Raw genomic sequence first — 17,778 nt, 5'->3', positions numbered from 1 at the left:
AAGGCTTAGATACAAGATAATCACAGAGGTTAAAAGTATATTATTATAAATGTGTTGGTTATGCAAAACTGGGGAATGGGTAATAAAGGGTTTATCTATCTTTTAAAACAATAACAATTCTGGTATAGACTGTCCCTTTAAGAGTGAGGATGTGCTAGTGCTGTTTGTCTGTTGTCTATTCCTCCATCTCGGGGTAAACTCTATGTGGCCTTGACAGTGCTGGAGCCCTTGGTTTCAGGCTGGTCCTGACTGGGTACAAATCCTTCTGTCTTTGAGGCCTAGTTTAGACATGTGGCGCCTTTTATGTCTGGCTGGTCCGGTGAAGGCCCCTAGTGCTCACAATATGACTTGTGTTGTTTTTTACAAGTTTTGTCTAGCATCCTAAGAGGACTTGATGGTCCATTGTTTGCTTAGGAGCATGGGGGTTGGATCAGTCCTCATTATCCTGTCAATCTAGTTGGCCGGGTCTCCATTGAGATCCACTGTGACATGCTCTGTTTCCGATTTTTGCAGGGACTAGTTTTCCTTCCCGTTGTGGTTGGAGGTTTGGAGGATTTAGGTCCTTCATGCCACCGATTCTTGGCAGCCTTGCCTTTTTAAGGTCTATTTGGGAGTGTCCTTTAGGACTTGTCTCTTTTATAGGTTCTCTTCCTTCGAATCGAGACTTCTGGACTTTGTTAGTTTTTCTGGCGGCTTTGAACTAGGTAGTGAGGCCTAGCAATCTAAGGTGCTGGATAAGGCTCCAGTTTCAGATCCCACTGCTGCCAGATTCATCATTAAATTTTATTTAGGAAGTGAGGGCCGTGTGGCTTTGTCTACTTCCGAGAGTTAGTCGTCTCCATATCGGGGACAATAGGTGGTGTTGTCTCCTTTTCCAAGCGTTTGCTTAAGGGATGTTTCTACCAGGGTTTGGGATGCTCTGCATTCTTCTTCCTTGGGGGTGGTCCTCCGGAAAGTTAGTCTGAAAGGATTATAGAGACTAGCCGTTTTCTTCTCTCTCTTCCGGGTGACTCTGTTCTCGTTATCATTCTCTTAGTCTTGGACTTGTGTGAGTTGTCTTTGGGGCCTGGAGCACTAGAAAGATGGTGTGACTTTGTCACGGCCTAGCACTGTGTTTGGGGGGTGTTGACCTCCTGCTAAGGGTGTTCTCTTCCCTTTGGGCTGGGAATTACGAGTGAGTCCTGTACCCGTTCTCCGGGTTAGCCCGGTTATTGTCTGCTGTGAGGTCTGTTTTTCTTCAGACGTGGTATCTTGTGTTCCCTGAGGGTGTTGTTCATTTTAAGGTGATCTGGGTCCCGGGTCCAGGGCCCGCAGGACTAAGTGGCTAAGAGATAAGTACCGGCCTAGCAAGCTATAGGCTTGGAGTTTGAATCCTGCTGTAGCAGTTTTCTTAAGAGACTTATGATCCTGCAGACTGGTTCAGGACGCCCCAGTTTATTCAGGGACACTATGCTTGGACATAGGGGCTAGTTTATTGAGCTTGCAAGCAGGAAGGCCAGGGTTCATATCCACCTTCGGGTCCTGGTTTTAAACTTTAAGGCCTGACTTGTCTTTCGGACAGAGTGTGCTCCTTTTCATGGGGGATTTTCTCTGTTGATTCAACAGTGGTGTCAGGATGATTTTTAATTTGGTCCATGTTTTGATCAGTCTATAGCATCATGTCTTGGGGCATGTGCCCTGTTCTTATATGTGCCCTCCCCTTTGAGGGGGTAGCTTGTCTTCCTTAAGAGCTGGGGTTTCCTCTCTCTGGAAGGTCATTGTCCTGCCCTGTGTGTAGGAGGTTGGAATAGGGGGCTTTTGTTTCTGTGAGGGACAGCAATCTGCTGCTCTGTGGAATGCTCTGTTCCAACTGTTGGAGATTGAAATCTCTATGTAGAGACTGTCTTCCTAAGGATCTATTGCACTTTCTCTGTTTCAGGTCCTAGGGGTTTCTCCTTGGGAGTGCCTTATTGGAGGAGCGGATTGGGTTGGCACCCGAGCTCTGTTGGGGTGGGTGAGTCCCCCCATTATTCCTGTCCCTGGGTGCCTGTGGTTGGGGTTTTTCTGTTCACTGGTCTATCAGTCATGCCTGTCGCTTGGGCTGGTCCGGTGTTTGGAGCAGGATCTGTGATCTGTTGCTCTTCTAATCGTCCTTGGGTCATTTGAGGTACAGTAAGGCTCTTTGAGGTTCTGTTTTTTCTCCACGTTCAAAGATCTGTGGGAAGGACTGGTGGTTCTTGGATAGCCTGCAACATTGTCCACTGGTTGGTGGATGCTTAGCAGCCTGAAGGATCCTATTTCAACTGCTCCTTACTTGCCCTGCAAGTATTCAAGTTTCAGCATCATTTTCAATGATGGCAGCATGCAGTGGTTTGTCTCCAGGGTTGTATGTCAGATGTTCACCTTTCTGAGCTATTCAGAGCTACCTTTTTACGACTCTGGTGACCTTTGTCTTCAGTTGTCTTAACTAGAGTGCGGTTGCACTGTATTAGGGGAAGATTATCTTCTCTGTTCAAACTCCCGGTCTTAGTCTGTGGTTTCTGTATCTCTGGGGTCTTGGCGTTGCCTCCCTTTGTTTCTACAAGACTGGTTGGGTCTCTGTTAGCCTGACCCAGTTTCTCGGGTTTTTGCTCTGTCTAAGTACTAGTTGTGCCCTTTTTTAGTTTTTTTTTCTGGAGTTCCTTATGCTTGTTTTCTCTGTGTCTTTTCTTCTTTGTTGAAGAATATGGTAATTTGTTCCCTTTCTAAAGTAAGGGGTGTGTTGTTTGTTGACCGACTGCTGGGCGACGGCGTCTCCTGGAGGCTGTTGGCTCAGTCGCGTATAGTTCCTGTGGTCTCTAGCAAGGCTTGTGGACTATCTGCGGGTCAGAGTCCTTGGGCCTTTTTCCTTTTTCAAAGGGTTGTTCTCGGCTTCGGACGAAACAGGATTTTGTTGGGTAGGGGTTTTTCAGGCCTGGTGCCCTCAGAAGGGGCCACCTCTTGTACCCTATAGTTTTAGCATTCAGTGTCCTCTATAGCTTGGGTATTGTTTTCCCAAAAGTAATGAATGCAGCTGTGGACCCTTTCCATTTATGAAGAAAAACATAAATTATGCTTACCTTATAATTTTCTTTTCTTCAGATGGAAAGAGTCCACAGCTCCCGGCCCGTGTTTTTATGTGGGGCGGCCATCATTTTTGTTCCTCTGGCACCTTTTCACATTGATATTTATTCTACTGTTCCTTGTTGCTTGGCAGAATGACTGGGGGATGAGGGAAGTGGGAGGAGTATTTAAGCCTTGGGTCCTCCTGGGTCTCCTACCATAGCGTCCTTTTTCATTCAGATAGTGACGTATAGTGCGAGCTATGTGCCTGAAGGTCAGCTTGAATTTGTCTGGAAGTTGATTGAGGTTCCTTAGCCACCAGTCAAACAATCCTTCGTTGCAATCTTTGATCAATTTTTCTCTTTCGTTCACGTCTAGGGAGATTAGCTACAGTTCCATGGGTTGTAAACTTCTTGACAATGTTGCGCACAGTGGACACAGGAACATTAAGATCTCTGGAAATGGACTTGTAACCTTGAGATTGTCCATGCTTTTCCACAATTTTTGTTTTCAAATCCTCAGACAATTATTTTCTTCTCTTTCTTTTCTCCATGCTTAGTGTGACACACAGAGACACAAAACAGAAAGGTTGAGTCAATTATTCACCATTTTAACTGGTTGCCTGTATGATTTCTATATTGTCAGCACTTGTTAATTGATACAGGTGCTGTGAGTTTAATTAAAAATTACAGATGCATACAATTATTTCTTACAATTTTGAGAAGGTGCCAATATTTTTTTTCCAGTCCATTTTTGGAGTTTTGTGTAGAATATGTCGGATTTGGCTTTTTTTATCCACTTTTTTTGTGTCACACCAATACAAACAAAAGAAATAAAGATGAAAATGCCTAAACATTTGTAATTGCAACAATTTTCTGGGCGAAGTGGTCTATTATCTAACAGAAATGCAGGGCTACCAATATTTTTGTATCAAAGACGAAAGGTTTGACAAAGACTGACAAATTAAAAAGTTCCATTTATTAGGTTTCAAAAATTAAAAAGGAAAATAAAGGCACTCTCCAAAATATCAAGGAAGGACAGGAGTACCTAGAAAACAGCTAACATGTTTCTGCTAAATAAGCCTTAATCATAGCAATATTTTTGGCCACGACTGTATATATACTTTTATGTTTCTGGGTTTATATGTGTATATATGTCTTTAAATACATAAATACACATATAAATACATAAATACATACATATGTACACATATATATATATACATATACATACATATACATATTTAGATATGTATAAGTATATATTTCTATTTTAAAGCCTTCTGCATGACTTTTTTTTAACACCTGAGACCTCATACTTTTTGAGTCCTTTTAACTTTTTTGTGCTATATTTTTTTTAAATTTATTAATATTAGCTTTTGTTATTATGAGTGTAACTGTACTTTTAAATGTATTTTTATGTGTTTTTGACACTTTTTTAACTCATGTAACAGTTAACCAGAGCTTTGAGGTCACAGCAATCATTCTACAATCATTCTAGTGTAAATCATGTTTGCACCCACCTGTTCGCATTTAGTTTCAACTTGTAATACAAGTGGAAGTTAACTTGTGCACAAACGGCTGCAAAAAATTGATACTGCTTGCACACAAATGACAGCATCACACGTAATCTGGCACATAATAATTTATTATGTAAATATGACATTGCACGAGAGTGTTTCTGAATTCTAATCATCAGTGCACACCAACAGGCTAGATTTTCAGTATATCTTAACTTAAGTTCAGGTGAAATAATCAGATGACCAGTAACCGTAGTTATTAACCTTGTCTCTCTCAAGGTAATGCTGAAATTATGTATGAACAAAAATTATCCAGAAAAGAACTGGGAAAAAAAGAATACACAAATTGCACTCACAGACATAACAAATGTAATGTATGTTGTGACTCAGTTCAAAACATAACTTTTATTTGAAAACTGAGAAAACTAAAAACATAAACGGCTAGATTTAGAGTTGGGCGGTAGCCGTGAAAACCAGCGTTAGAGGCTCCTAACGCTGGTTTTAGGCTACCTCCGGTATTTGGAGTCACTCAAAAAAGGGTCTAACGCTCACTTTTCAGCCGCGACTTTTCCATACCGCAGATCCCCTTACGTCAATTGCGTATCCTATCTTTTCAATGGGATTTTTCTAACTCCGGTATTTAGAGTCGTGTCTGAAGTGAGCGTTAGAATTCTAACGAGAAAACTCCAGCCGCAGAAAAAAGTCAGTAGTTAAAAGCTTTCTGGGCTAACGCCGGTTCATAAAGCTCTTAACTACTGTGCTCTAAAGTACACTAACACCCATAAACTACCTATGTACCCCTAAACCGAGGCCCCCCCACATCGCCGCCACTCGATTACATTTTTTTAACCCCTAATCTGCCGACCACCACCTACGTTATCCTTATGTACCCCTAATCTGCTGCCCCTAACACCGCCGACCCCTATATTATATTTATTAACCCCTAATCTGCCCCCCACAACGTCGCCGCCAGCTACCTACACTTATTAACCCCTAATCTGCCGTCCGCACGCCGCCGCCAGCTACATTATCCCTATGTACCCCTAATCTGCTGCCCTAACATCGCCGACCCCTATATTATATTTATTAACCCCTAACCTGCCCCCCACAACGTCGCCGCCACCTACCTACAATAATTAACCCCTAATCTGCCGACCGCAAAGAGCCGCCAGCTACATTATAGCTATGTACCCCTAATCTGCTGCCCCTAACATCGCCGACCCCTATATTATATTTATTAACCCCTAACCTGCCCTCCCTAACATCGCCGACACCTAACTTCAATTATTAACCCCTAATCTGCCGACCGAATCTCGCCGCTATTCTAATAAATGTATTAACCCCTAAAGCTAAGTCTAACCCTAACACTAACACCCCCCTAAGTTAAATATAATTTACATCTAACGAAATTAATTAACTCTTATTAAATAAATTATTCCTATTTAAAGCTAAATACTTACCTGTAAAATAAATCCTAATATAGCTACAACATAAATTATAATTATATTATAGCTATTTTAGGATTAATATTTATTTTACAGGCAACTTTGTATTTATTTTAACCAGGTACAATAGCTATTAAATAGTTAAGAACTATTTAATAGCTAAAATAGTTAAAATAATTACAAATTTACCTGTAAAATAAATCCTAACCTAAGTTACAATTAAACCTAACACTACACTATCAATAAATTAATTAAATAAAATACCTACAATTACCTACAATTAAACCTAACACTACACTATCAATAAATAAATTAAAAACAATACCTACAAATAACTACAATGAAATAAACTAACTAAAGTACAAAAAATAAAAAAGAACTAAGTTACAAAAAATAAAAAAATATTTACAAACATAAGAAAAATATTACAACAATTTTAAACTAATTACACCTACTCTAAGCCCCCTAATAAAATAACAAAGCCCCCCAAAATAAAAAAATGCCCTACCCTATTCTAAATTACTAAAGTTCAAAGCTCTTTTACCTTACCAGCCCTGAACAGGGCCCTTTGCGGGGCATGCCACAAGAAGTTCAGCTCTTTTGCCTGTAAAAAAAACATACAATACCCCCCCCAACATTACAACCCACCACCCACATACCCCTAATCTAACCCAAACCCCCCTTAAATAAACCTAACACTAAGCCCCTGAAGATCATCCTACCTTGTCTTCACCTCACCGGGTATCACACCGATCCGTCCTTGCTCCAAAATCTTCATCCCACCCAAGCGGGGGCTAGACATCCACTGAAGAAGTCCAGAAGAGGGTCCAAAGTCTTCATCCTATCCGGGAAGAAGAGTAGATCTGGACCGTCAACCATCATCTTCCAAGCGGCATCTTCTATCTTCATCCGATGAGGACCGGCTCCATCCTGAAGACCTCCACCGCGGACCCATCTTCATCCGGCGACGTCCAACTGAAGAATGACGGTTCCTTTAAGGGACGTCATCCAAGATGGAGGCCCTCGAATTCCGATTGGCTGATAGGATTCTATCAGCCAATCGGAATTAAGGTAGGAATATTCTGATTGGCTGATGGTCCGTGGTGGAGGTCTTCAGGATGGAGCCAGTCCTCATCGGATGAAGATAGAAGATGCCGCTTGGAAGATGATGGTTGCCAGTCCGGATCTACTCTTCTTCCCGGATAGGATGAAGACTTTGGAGCCTCTTCTGGACCTCTTCAGCCATCGGATGATGGATGTCTAGCCCCCTCTTGGGTTGGATGAAGATATCGGAGCCAGGATGGATCGGCGTGATACCCGGTGAGGTGAAGAAAAGGTAGGAAGATCTTCAGGGGCTTAGTGTTAGGTTTATTTAAGGGGGGTTTGGGTTAGATTAGGGGTATGTGGGTGGTGGGTTGTAATGTTGGGGGGGGTATTGTATGTTTTTTTTTTACAGGCAAAAGAGCTGAATTCTTTGGGGCATGCCCCGCAAAGGGCCCTGTTCAGGGCTGGTAAGGTAAAAGAGCTTTGAACTTTAGTAATTTAGAATAGGGTAGAGCATTTTTTATTTTGGGGGGCTTTGTTATTTTATTAGGGGGCTTAGAGTAGGTGTAATTAGTTTAAAATTGTTGTAATATTTTTCTTATGTTTGTAAATATTTTTTTATTTTTTTGTAACTTAGTTCTTTTTTATTTTTTGTACTTTAGTTAGTTTATTTCATTGTATTATTTTGTAGGTATTATATTTAATTAATGTATTGATAGTGTAGTGTTAGGTTTAATTTTAGGTAATTGTAGGTATTTTATTAAATTAATTTAATGATAGTATAGTGTTAGGTTTAATTGTAACTTAGGTTAGGATTTATTTTACAGGTAATTTTGTTATTATTTTAACTAGGTAACTATTAAATAGTTCTTAACTATTTAATAGCTATTGTACCTGGTTAAAATAATTACAAAGTTACCTGTAAAATAAATATTAATCCTAAAATAGCTATAATATAATTATAATTTATATTGTAGCTATATTAGGATTTATTTTACAGGTAAGTATTTAGATTTAAATAGGAATAATTTATTTAATAAGAGATAATTAATTTCGTTAGATGTAAATTATATTTAACTTAGGGGGGTGTTAGTGTTAGGGTTAGACTTAGCTTTAGGGGTTAATACATTTATTAGAATAGCGGTGAGCTCCAGTCGGCAGATTAGGGGTTAATAATTGAAGTTAGGTGTCGGCGATGTTAGGGAGGGCAGATTAGGGGTTAATACTATTTATTATAGGGTTAATGAGACGGATTAGGGGTTAATAACTTTATTATAGTAGCGCTCAGGTCCGCTCGGCAGATTAGGGGTTAATAAGTGTAGGCAGGTGGAGGCGACGTTGTGGGGGGCAGATTAGGGGTTAATAAATATAATATAGGGGTCGGCGATGTTAGGGCAGCAGATTAGGGGTACATAGGGATAATGTAAGTAGCGGCGGTTTACGGAGCGGCAGATTAGGGGTTAATAATAATATGCAGGGGTCAGCGATAGCGGGGGCGGCAGATTAGGGGTTAATAAGTGTAAGGTTAGGGGTGTTTAGACTCGGGGTACATGTTAGAGTGTTAGGTGCAGATGTAGGAAGTGTTTCCGCATAGCAAACAATGGGGCTGCGTTAGGAGCTGAACGCGGCTTTTTTGCAGGTGTTAGGTTTTTTTTCAGCTCAAACAGCCCCATTGTTTTCTATGGGGGAATCGTGCACGAGCACGTTTTTGAGGCTGGCCGCGTCCGTAAGCAACTCTGGTATCGAGAGTTGAAGCTGCGTTAAATATGCTCTACGCTCCTTTTTTGGAGCCTAACACAGCCTTTATGTGGACTCTCAATACCAGAGTTATTTTTATGGTGCGGCCAGAAAAAAGCCAGCGTTAGCTTTTCGGGTCGTTACCGACAAAACTCCAAATCTAGCCGAAAGAGTCTACAATCAACATTAAAAACACATAAATGGGAAAATATTGGAGTGGTCAAAGGGTTTATAAATCTCAGATATTAATATTCTCATGAATGAATATTACAACACACTAAAAAGCGCCCCACACTGAAAGGATATATGATGTGTAATTAACATCCAAAAAATATTCCAAAGATTCTTTTCACAAAGAAGGGGTTGCTACCACCATTGATACACGGTTCTGGAACCGGATGAACTACAGAAAAAAGAAAAGAACAAAAGCAGGGCGCATCCCCTCTGTGATGAGAGCAGGATGTGATGTCACTAGTTTGGGGGCGGGGCTTAGGTCCGGTGTCTGTGTCGCAGTTAGTTTAGTACAATCAACCTGACTAGATGTGTATTGCTATGCTCTGCAATAAAATAGAGTTGTACCATCATTGCTGTGTCCTGCATATGTCCTGCATCTCATGACATGGTGTCAGAAGTTCTGGACTGCGCTTCAGTTCCTGATCGATTGCAATGTCAAAGTTTACCCCACCTGAGCCTTTTGACTTCTCTCAGCCTGCAGCTTGGCCCACATGGCGTCAGCGGTTTCAGCGCTTCAGGATTGCTTCCAAACTGAACAAGGAGAGTGGTGAAGTACAAGTTAATTCTCTTTTATACTCTATGGGGAAAGATGTGGAGCCAGTGTTCAATGCTTTTACTTTCCAAGAAGTGGAAGAATTTGACTTTGATATAGTTATGGATAAACTCAGTGCCCACTTTGTGCCCAAAAGAAATGTGATTCATGAGAGAGCTTGTTTTCACAAACGTAATCAGCGTGTGGGAGAATCTGTGGAGTCATTTGTGCGCAGCCTGTATGAACTAGCTGAATTCTGTGAGTTTGGTGTTGCTAAAGAAGAGCAAATCAGAGACAGAATAGTTATTGGGATTGCAGATGCTGAAGTCTCACTGAAGCTGCAGTTAGAGCCTGATTTAACATCAGATGGGGCTATTAGGATGGCCCGCCAGAGTGAACTGGTGAAAAAGCAAAGTGCTGATCTGAGGTCTGAGAGTATTGTGGATGAAGTGCAACAGTCTAGGAAAAATGCTAGTGAAAGGCACAGTGTGAGCGGTAGATCCAAAGTACTGGAAAGGCCTAGAAATGGATGGGCGCAACATGCCCGATGCATGCGGTGCTACCGTGCCCATGATCAGAGTGTTATATGCCCGGCCAGGGATAAAAGATGCAGAAAATGTAACAGAACGGGCCATTTTGTAGTGGTGTGTAGAACTGAATACATTAAGGAGATGCAGGTGGACAGTGACCAGGAGGGTCAGGAAGTGTCTTTTGTGGGGTCCGTTGTGGAACGGCCAAGCTCAGAGGAAGATTGGAAAGTTACTTTTACTGTAATGGGAGACAAAGTTGATTTTAAGATTGACACAGGAGCAGATATCACTGTAATGTCTTTTGCTGAATTTATGAAACTGCCTCGACAGCCCCAGCTGGCGAAGGTTACTACAAATGTCCATAGTCCTGGTGGCCGCATTGATTGTGCGGGGAAATTTCTTGCCAGCTGTGAGTACAAGCAAAGAAAGTTCACCATGTGGGTGCATGTGATTCAGGATCAGTGTGTTAACAATTTATTGAGCAGAAAAGCAGCCTGTGACTTGGGCCTCGTGGCCAGAGTGAATGAGATTTCTGAAGATATGTTTGGCGAGTTGGGCCTACTGAATTGCAAACCAGTCCGTATAGCACTTAAAAGTGACGCAGTCCCATACAGTATTTCTACTCCTCTTCGAATTCTGTTCCCGCTCATGCCTTAGGTGGAGAAGGAGCTTATGCGCATGAAGTCTATGGGGGTTATTGAAGAGGTTGTTGAAGCGACTGATTGGTGTGCTCCCATTGTTCCAGTTGCAAAGAAAAACGGAAAGGTGCGCATCTGTGTGGACCTGAAAAGGTTGAATGAGGCAGTGAAGAGAGAGAGATTTGTGCTGCCGACATTAGAAGATATAGCTCTGAAGTTGGCTGGGGCGAAGTTCTTTTCCACATTAGACGCTTCTAGCGGCTTTTGGCAGATCCCCCTGGATCCAAAGTGCCGCAAACTGACTACCTTTATCACACCGATAGGTCGGTTCTGCTTCTGCAGACTCCCCTTTGGGATATCCTCCGCTCCTGAAATCTTTCAAAGGGAAATGAGTTTTCTCCTGAGTGACCACGTGGGCACAGCGGTCGTCATGGACGACATTCTAGTGTATGGGTCTACAGTGGAGGAGCATGATCAGCGTTTGAGTTGTGTGCTACAGGCTATCAAAGAGTCTGGGCTGAAGCTGAATAAAGAAAAATGTCATTTTAGGAAAACTGAATTATGCTACTTTGGGCATATCATCAACGGGGATGGCATCAAGCCAGACCCCGAGAAAATTCGTGCTATTGAACAGATGAAAAGCCCTTCGGATGTACATGAGCTGAGACAGATATTGGGCCTTGTAAATTACTTGGGCAAGTTTCTTCCAGATTTATCAACAGTTTTACACCCTATCACAGAGTTGCTTAAGAAAGACGTTGCCTGGGTCTGGGGACCTTCACAAGAAAAAGCTTTCCTGCATGCCAAGTCCCTGCTGGGGTCTGCCCCAGTGCTGGGGTTCTACGACCCTTCAAAAAAGACTGTGGTTAGTGCCGATGCAAGCAGTTATGGGTTGGGGGCTGCACTCCTTCAGCTGAACGAAAATAAACTACAGCCCATCGCCTACTGTTCCCGCACACTGACGGCTGCGGAGTCAAAATACGCTCAAATTGAGAAAGAGTGTCTGGCTGCAGTTTGGGCCTGTGAGCGCTTCCAGCGCTATCTAGTGGGTTTGGAGAAATTTAGTCTGGAAACTGACCACAAACTGCTAGTCCCTCTAATCAACTCTTATGACATTGACAAAACACCCTTGAGATGCCAGAGACTTTTAATGAGACTGCTCAGGTTCAATGTTCAGGCAGTACATGTGCCGGGGAAACAACTGGTTGTGGCGGATACACTATCCAGGCTCCCGCTGGCTGCTGCTGAAGAATCCTCCACAGAATCGGATGTGAAAGTATATGTTGATTCGGTTCTGGCCTCTAAGTCCATTTCTTCAAGGAAACTGGAAGAGATAAAGAAAGAGACATATTTGGACACAGATCTGCAAGAAGTTATAAGGTACATAAAAGAAAGCTGGCCCGAGAGCCGGGCAGCCTGGATGTCTTTAAATGCTTACCAGCCAGAGAGGTCGCAGCTCACAGAGCTGGAGGGGTTGGTGCTGTTCCAAGACCGCATTGTAATTCCTGTCAGCATGAGGAAGGAGATGTTAAACAGGATTCACGATGGCCACTTAGGCATTACAAAGTGCAGATAAAGGGCAGCTTCAGCTGTGTGGTGGCCTGGGATCAGCTCCGACATTGCAAATCACGTGTCTAAATGTGCCTTTTGCCGGGAACGCCGGCCTACTCAGAGAAAGGACCCCTTGATGTCTACTCCGCTGCCTGCGGGGCCGTGGCAGAAAATAGCTGCTGATTTGTGCGAACTGCACGGGAAAAAGTTTCTTGTTGTGATCGACTACTATTCCAGGTATTTGGAGATTGCACCCCTGAATGATATCACAAGTCAGGCCGTTATCATTCGCCTGAAGAGCTTGTTCGCCCGCTGGGGCATTCCAATGGAGCAAGTGAGTGATAATGGTATGCAGTTCGCTTCTACAGATTTCAGTGCTTTCAGCAGGGAGTACGATTTTGTACATTCCACGTCAAGTCCACATTATCCGCAGGCCAACAGAATGGCTGAAAGGGCAGTTCAAACAACAAAATTCATTCTAAAGCAATCTGAGCCGTACCTAGCCCTCTTGTCATACAGGGCGACGCCCATTCAAGCCACCGGGTTTAGCCCGGCACAGCTGATGCTAGGACGCCAGATTCGCACCACTTTACCCTCAGTGGGTGTCTTCAAGCTGCCTGGCCCTGTTCCTCGGGACGAAGTCCTTAGGAGGGATGAAGAGGCCAAAAAGGGTTATCGTTTCTTCTACGACAGGAGACATTCTGTCAGGCCCTTACAGGAACTGAAAGCAGGCTAAAGTGTCAGAATTAAACTGGACGATGAGAAGAAATGGAAGATGCCTGCTACGGTAGTTGGCTGCTCTCCAGAACCAAGGTCTTATACAGTCCTTACGGAGGGAGGGACGGTTACACGCCGTAACCGAAGACATCTTCAGTCTGTACCTGAGAGTCTGGAACTGGATGCCTCAGTACCACCGCCGGTGGGATCCCCTGTTCTAAGAGAGGTGCCTTCCCCTCAGCAAGATCACAGCAGGGATATATCTTTGCCTCCAGCAGACTCTAATTCACCATCTTCTGTATCAGAGGACAGTTCTTGCAAATTTACATTAAGCGGAAGAGTGGTGAAACTTCCGGCCCGATATAGGGACTGACTTTAGCTAGAACAGTGACTGGAAGTATGGGCAGAATAATCCCATGGTCACTGTGGACTAGGGTAGTCTACCCCCATGTCAGGATGTAATTTATTTGTTCTTGTTTTCTAACCTATTTGTTTTTATAATGTTCAAAAACAAAAATGTTGTTGTATACTCTGTTGGTGTACCTTGTTATCTGTTATATGCAAATTTATGCTTCGCCTTTGAAAAAGGGGAAGATGTGATGAGAGCAGGATGTTATGTCACTAGTTTGGGGGCGGGGCTTAGGTCCGGTGTCTGTGTCGCAGTTAGTTTAGTACAATCAACCTGACTAGATGTGTATTGCTATGCTCTGCAATAAAATAGAGTTGTACCATCATTGCTGTGTCCTGCATATGTCCTGCATCTCATGACACCCTCTAAGTGTAATATGTAAGTTGCAAACAAATTTTATTATACAATACAATTTCACACTCACAAAATCAAACCTCAAACGTGTGAGGTATGTTAAAAGCACTGGGGGAACAGCTCATGGGTCTCTCAAGGCAAATATGCTGCAGCTCTCAAATACAGCTCACTCGGTCTGGAAATCCGGTTTAAATTCCCCACTGATAGTTTAGTGATCTCCAATCACAGATCCCAGAGGCTCCTCAAATCCCAATAGTATCCCCAGAAGGATTAAAATGTTCCATGTAATTATAACATACAGTTAATAGAAAAGCAAAGTTGCGTATAGCTACCACCACGCTCAGTCCTCAAACAGCTGTAGCGCAAGTACAAAGCCGGCTTGCTTGCGAGTGCTGAAACGGATGACGTGGTGACGTGATGCGGTGGGCGTGGCCTTACGCGTTTCGTAGGGATTCTCCCTACTTCGTCAGAGGCTGCCCGCTGAAACCACCAATGCATCTTAAATAGCGGTACCTAAGGCCATCTTTTCTTTAGAAGTGCTCTCGGATACATCTGAGGCCATATTTGTTAAGGGCTAAATGTACACACATTAAATATATGATATTGCACATTGAAAAATCGATTACCCACAAGTAAAATGAAATGGGACTCATGTCATAAATAACTAAAAAACATCATATTTGTTGATACAATTTCAAACATTAAAAACAATTAAGATGTTGATCCAATAAAAATAAAATAAAATTGATACTAGAAAAATACAAAAAACATACTTCTATAAGAACATTTCATTGTGAATATTTTTACATAATGGGATCAAATACCAACTTATTAACGGATACCTTTAAAAACGTTAAAAATTATAAACCACTAATTTTAAAATATTTATTATATAATATAATTCATATAATTGATTGTACTTATGGTAATGCTCTCATCTGAATCCTGTAACTTGATAGGTCAACCTAGTTTAAATTTTCATAAAAAGTTCTCATATAAAATCTACATATTAGGTTGACCTATCAAGTTACAGGATTCAGATGAGAGCATTACCATAAGTACAATCAATTATATGAATTATATTATATAATACATATTTTAAAATTAGTGGTTTATAGTTTTGAACATTTTTAAAGGTATCCGTTAATAAGTTGGTATTTGATCCCATTATGTAAAAATATTCACAATGAAATGTTCTTATAGAAGTATGTTTTTGTATTTTTCTAGTATCAATTTTATTTTATTAATATTCTCATGCTTACTATTACAGTACCTGAATAACACTAAGCTACAACATTTATTGGTCGCAAGAATTTTCCCCTTGTAACCTTTTGACCCTCCAATATTTTCCCATTTATGTGTTTTTAATGTTGATTGTAGACTCTTCATGTTTTCTTGATTTTCAACTAAAAGTTATGTTTTAAACTGAGCCATAACATACATCACATTTGTTACGTCTGTGAGTGCCGTTTGTGTATTCTTTTTCTTCCAGTTTTTTTCTGGATAATTTTTGCTCATAAGTATAACATATAATACACTGCACCCCACCCTTTAGATGATTAACTTACATTAAATTAACAATAAATAAGGAAGACGTAAATACCACATTATAGATTAATTAATGTCATTAGTTTTTCTCCTAATCCTGAAAATATGGCCGGTTTGTGTGTCCTGAGGATTGAAATTAACATTACAAATTACTATTTAATAACATTGCTGTGATGAGAGCAGGAAGTGATGTCACTAGTTGGGGCGGGGCTTAGGTCCGGTAGTCTGTGTCGCAGTTAGTTAGTGAAATCAACCTGACTAGATGTATGTTTCTGTGCTCTGTAATAAAATAGAGTTGTACCATCATTGCTGTAACCTGCATATGTCCTGCATCTCATGACAATTGCCATTTATGAAAAGCATGTTATGATAAGATGAGTAAACAGCAATCCATAAAAAATAATATTCAAGCTTCACACACACACACACACACACATATATATATATATGTGTGTGTGTGTGTGTGTGTGCGTTTCATAAATGTATTAAATCCACTCAATTCTAAAAATTAAGCAACAACTCTTAAAAATTTAAGAATTTGACACTTGTAAATACTCTACATTTGATAATCAATCTTTTTGAAAGAATATAGACAACATTATCTACAGGACAATCAAATTGCATATATATATAACATAAAATTCTTCTACTTAAAATTGCACTCCTCCATAGAAGAATGAAGACATTGTTTAGAGATTCACTGTATTTAACCATGGCATCTATACAATTTCCTCTTTTTTCATTTAACAGTGCCTGCAGAGGAAATAATTAAGCTCCAACTAAACTATATGAATGAATTAGTATACAAATTGAGCAATACATAAGTATTTAATCAAAATTCCACATTTGTGTATTATTTGCATGAAAATGGGCTTGTGCACACTGTTATCCATTATAATTAGCATTTGATTTTTCATATGTTAATTTCTATATATGTTTTATCAATAATTGAGGACAAATCACTTTTTTCTTACTAAAAACGTTTTTATTTTACATTATACATATAAATACTGTAATTATTTATTCATTTTTTGTTATTATGTACAGTTTTTTTGTGCAGCAGAGTTACAAATTAACGCAGAAATTAATTTTGAAGTCAGCAATATAGAATCCACCCTTATGAACTTGCATATTATTCTCCATTTTCAATGCCTCAATACCTAATGCATTTCCTGTCTCAGTATTAATTATGAAAAAGTACAGTACCAATACTAGGATGGAAAACATGTAATACAGTAAGGAAAAACACTTTTCTAAATAATGGGTAAAATAACACATTGGTACAAAATATTTGAATTAGACATTTAAAAGTGATACACGGGGGCGGAGCCTAGCCATGGAGCTGAATGGCAGCACATAATTAGAGCTCTTAGGCCCGGTGGTGTACAAAGGCCGATAAAAGCATGTAATATGGGTTTAAAAATTATGTATTTAGCATTAATCAAACAAGGGGGCTGAGTGAATGGATCTGTAACAAAAAAAATCTGTGAAGAGGGATTACCGGAACAGACCGTAGCGATCCTGACAGAGAAGAAGGCTGAGCTGCCGCCGACCGAGTACACAGCACCCTTTATCTGTATGGCTCACACACTCTAAGCATGCAGCACATAAAAAGCACTGAACGGAGCAGGATCGGAATAGATATGTAATAAAGTAAGTGCGCAACTTTACCTCCCGAGTATGCACATGGGTGACACGGCTAACAGAGATAAACGCCAAGACTGCTATGAAAGCAGGGTATAGCAGGTCTATGCAAAAAAAAATACTTGAGGACCAATAAACGATTAACGCCCGTACCAATCAACCCCATAGAGAGCTGGACACTCATAAAAAGTTGGTCACTGGGGCCCCATGTGTAACAACAAAGCCACATTTTGATTGGTGTGAGTCGCCATCTTCAACAAAGGACTGCTCTGCATAGCTCGGGTGCATAACAAACATCTTTTTCTCCAACAGAAAATAAATTTAAGATGTAAAGTTATGGAATTTATAACTCTCCTCTTACGTGAACAATCCGAGCGCCTGGACAGACATCATACCTCTTGTGTAAAGATATTGAAGACAGCAGTCAGCTCCCCATGAGGTGAAGTACCTACCGAAGCTTTGCAAGTATCTTACAATAATTGCTACAGTGATGTAGGGTCCCGGCGTCAACCGCGCATTATGGTGGGTACACTACATGCCCAGAATACGTGGAAGGAAGCATTGGTTCCCAATCAGAGGAAGGCAATACGGGCAGTTGCGCCTGCAAACACAGAAGTATCCGCGGAGTTACGGGCTCTGAGTAAATTCCCTAAACCATCTAAAAATCCTCAATCACCCGGCGACTGTAAAATGCTCAACGCACAGCGAGATGGAGGCCCCAGGTATAAACAATTGATGTCCTTTATGGATCGTTTACAGCCGATACGGAACGTTTGCAAACTGCCTTATTCACTTCCTATTAAATCTGGTGTGGGA

Source organism: Bombina bombina, chromosome 1 (assembly GCF_027579735.1).
Source record: "Bombina bombina isolate aBomBom1 chromosome 1, aBomBom1.pri, whole genome shotgun sequence".
NCBI classification, from domain to species: Eukaryota; Metazoa; Chordata; class Amphibia; order Anura; family Bombinatoridae; genus Bombina; species Bombina bombina.
This window is presented reverse-complemented; position numbering follows the sequence as displayed.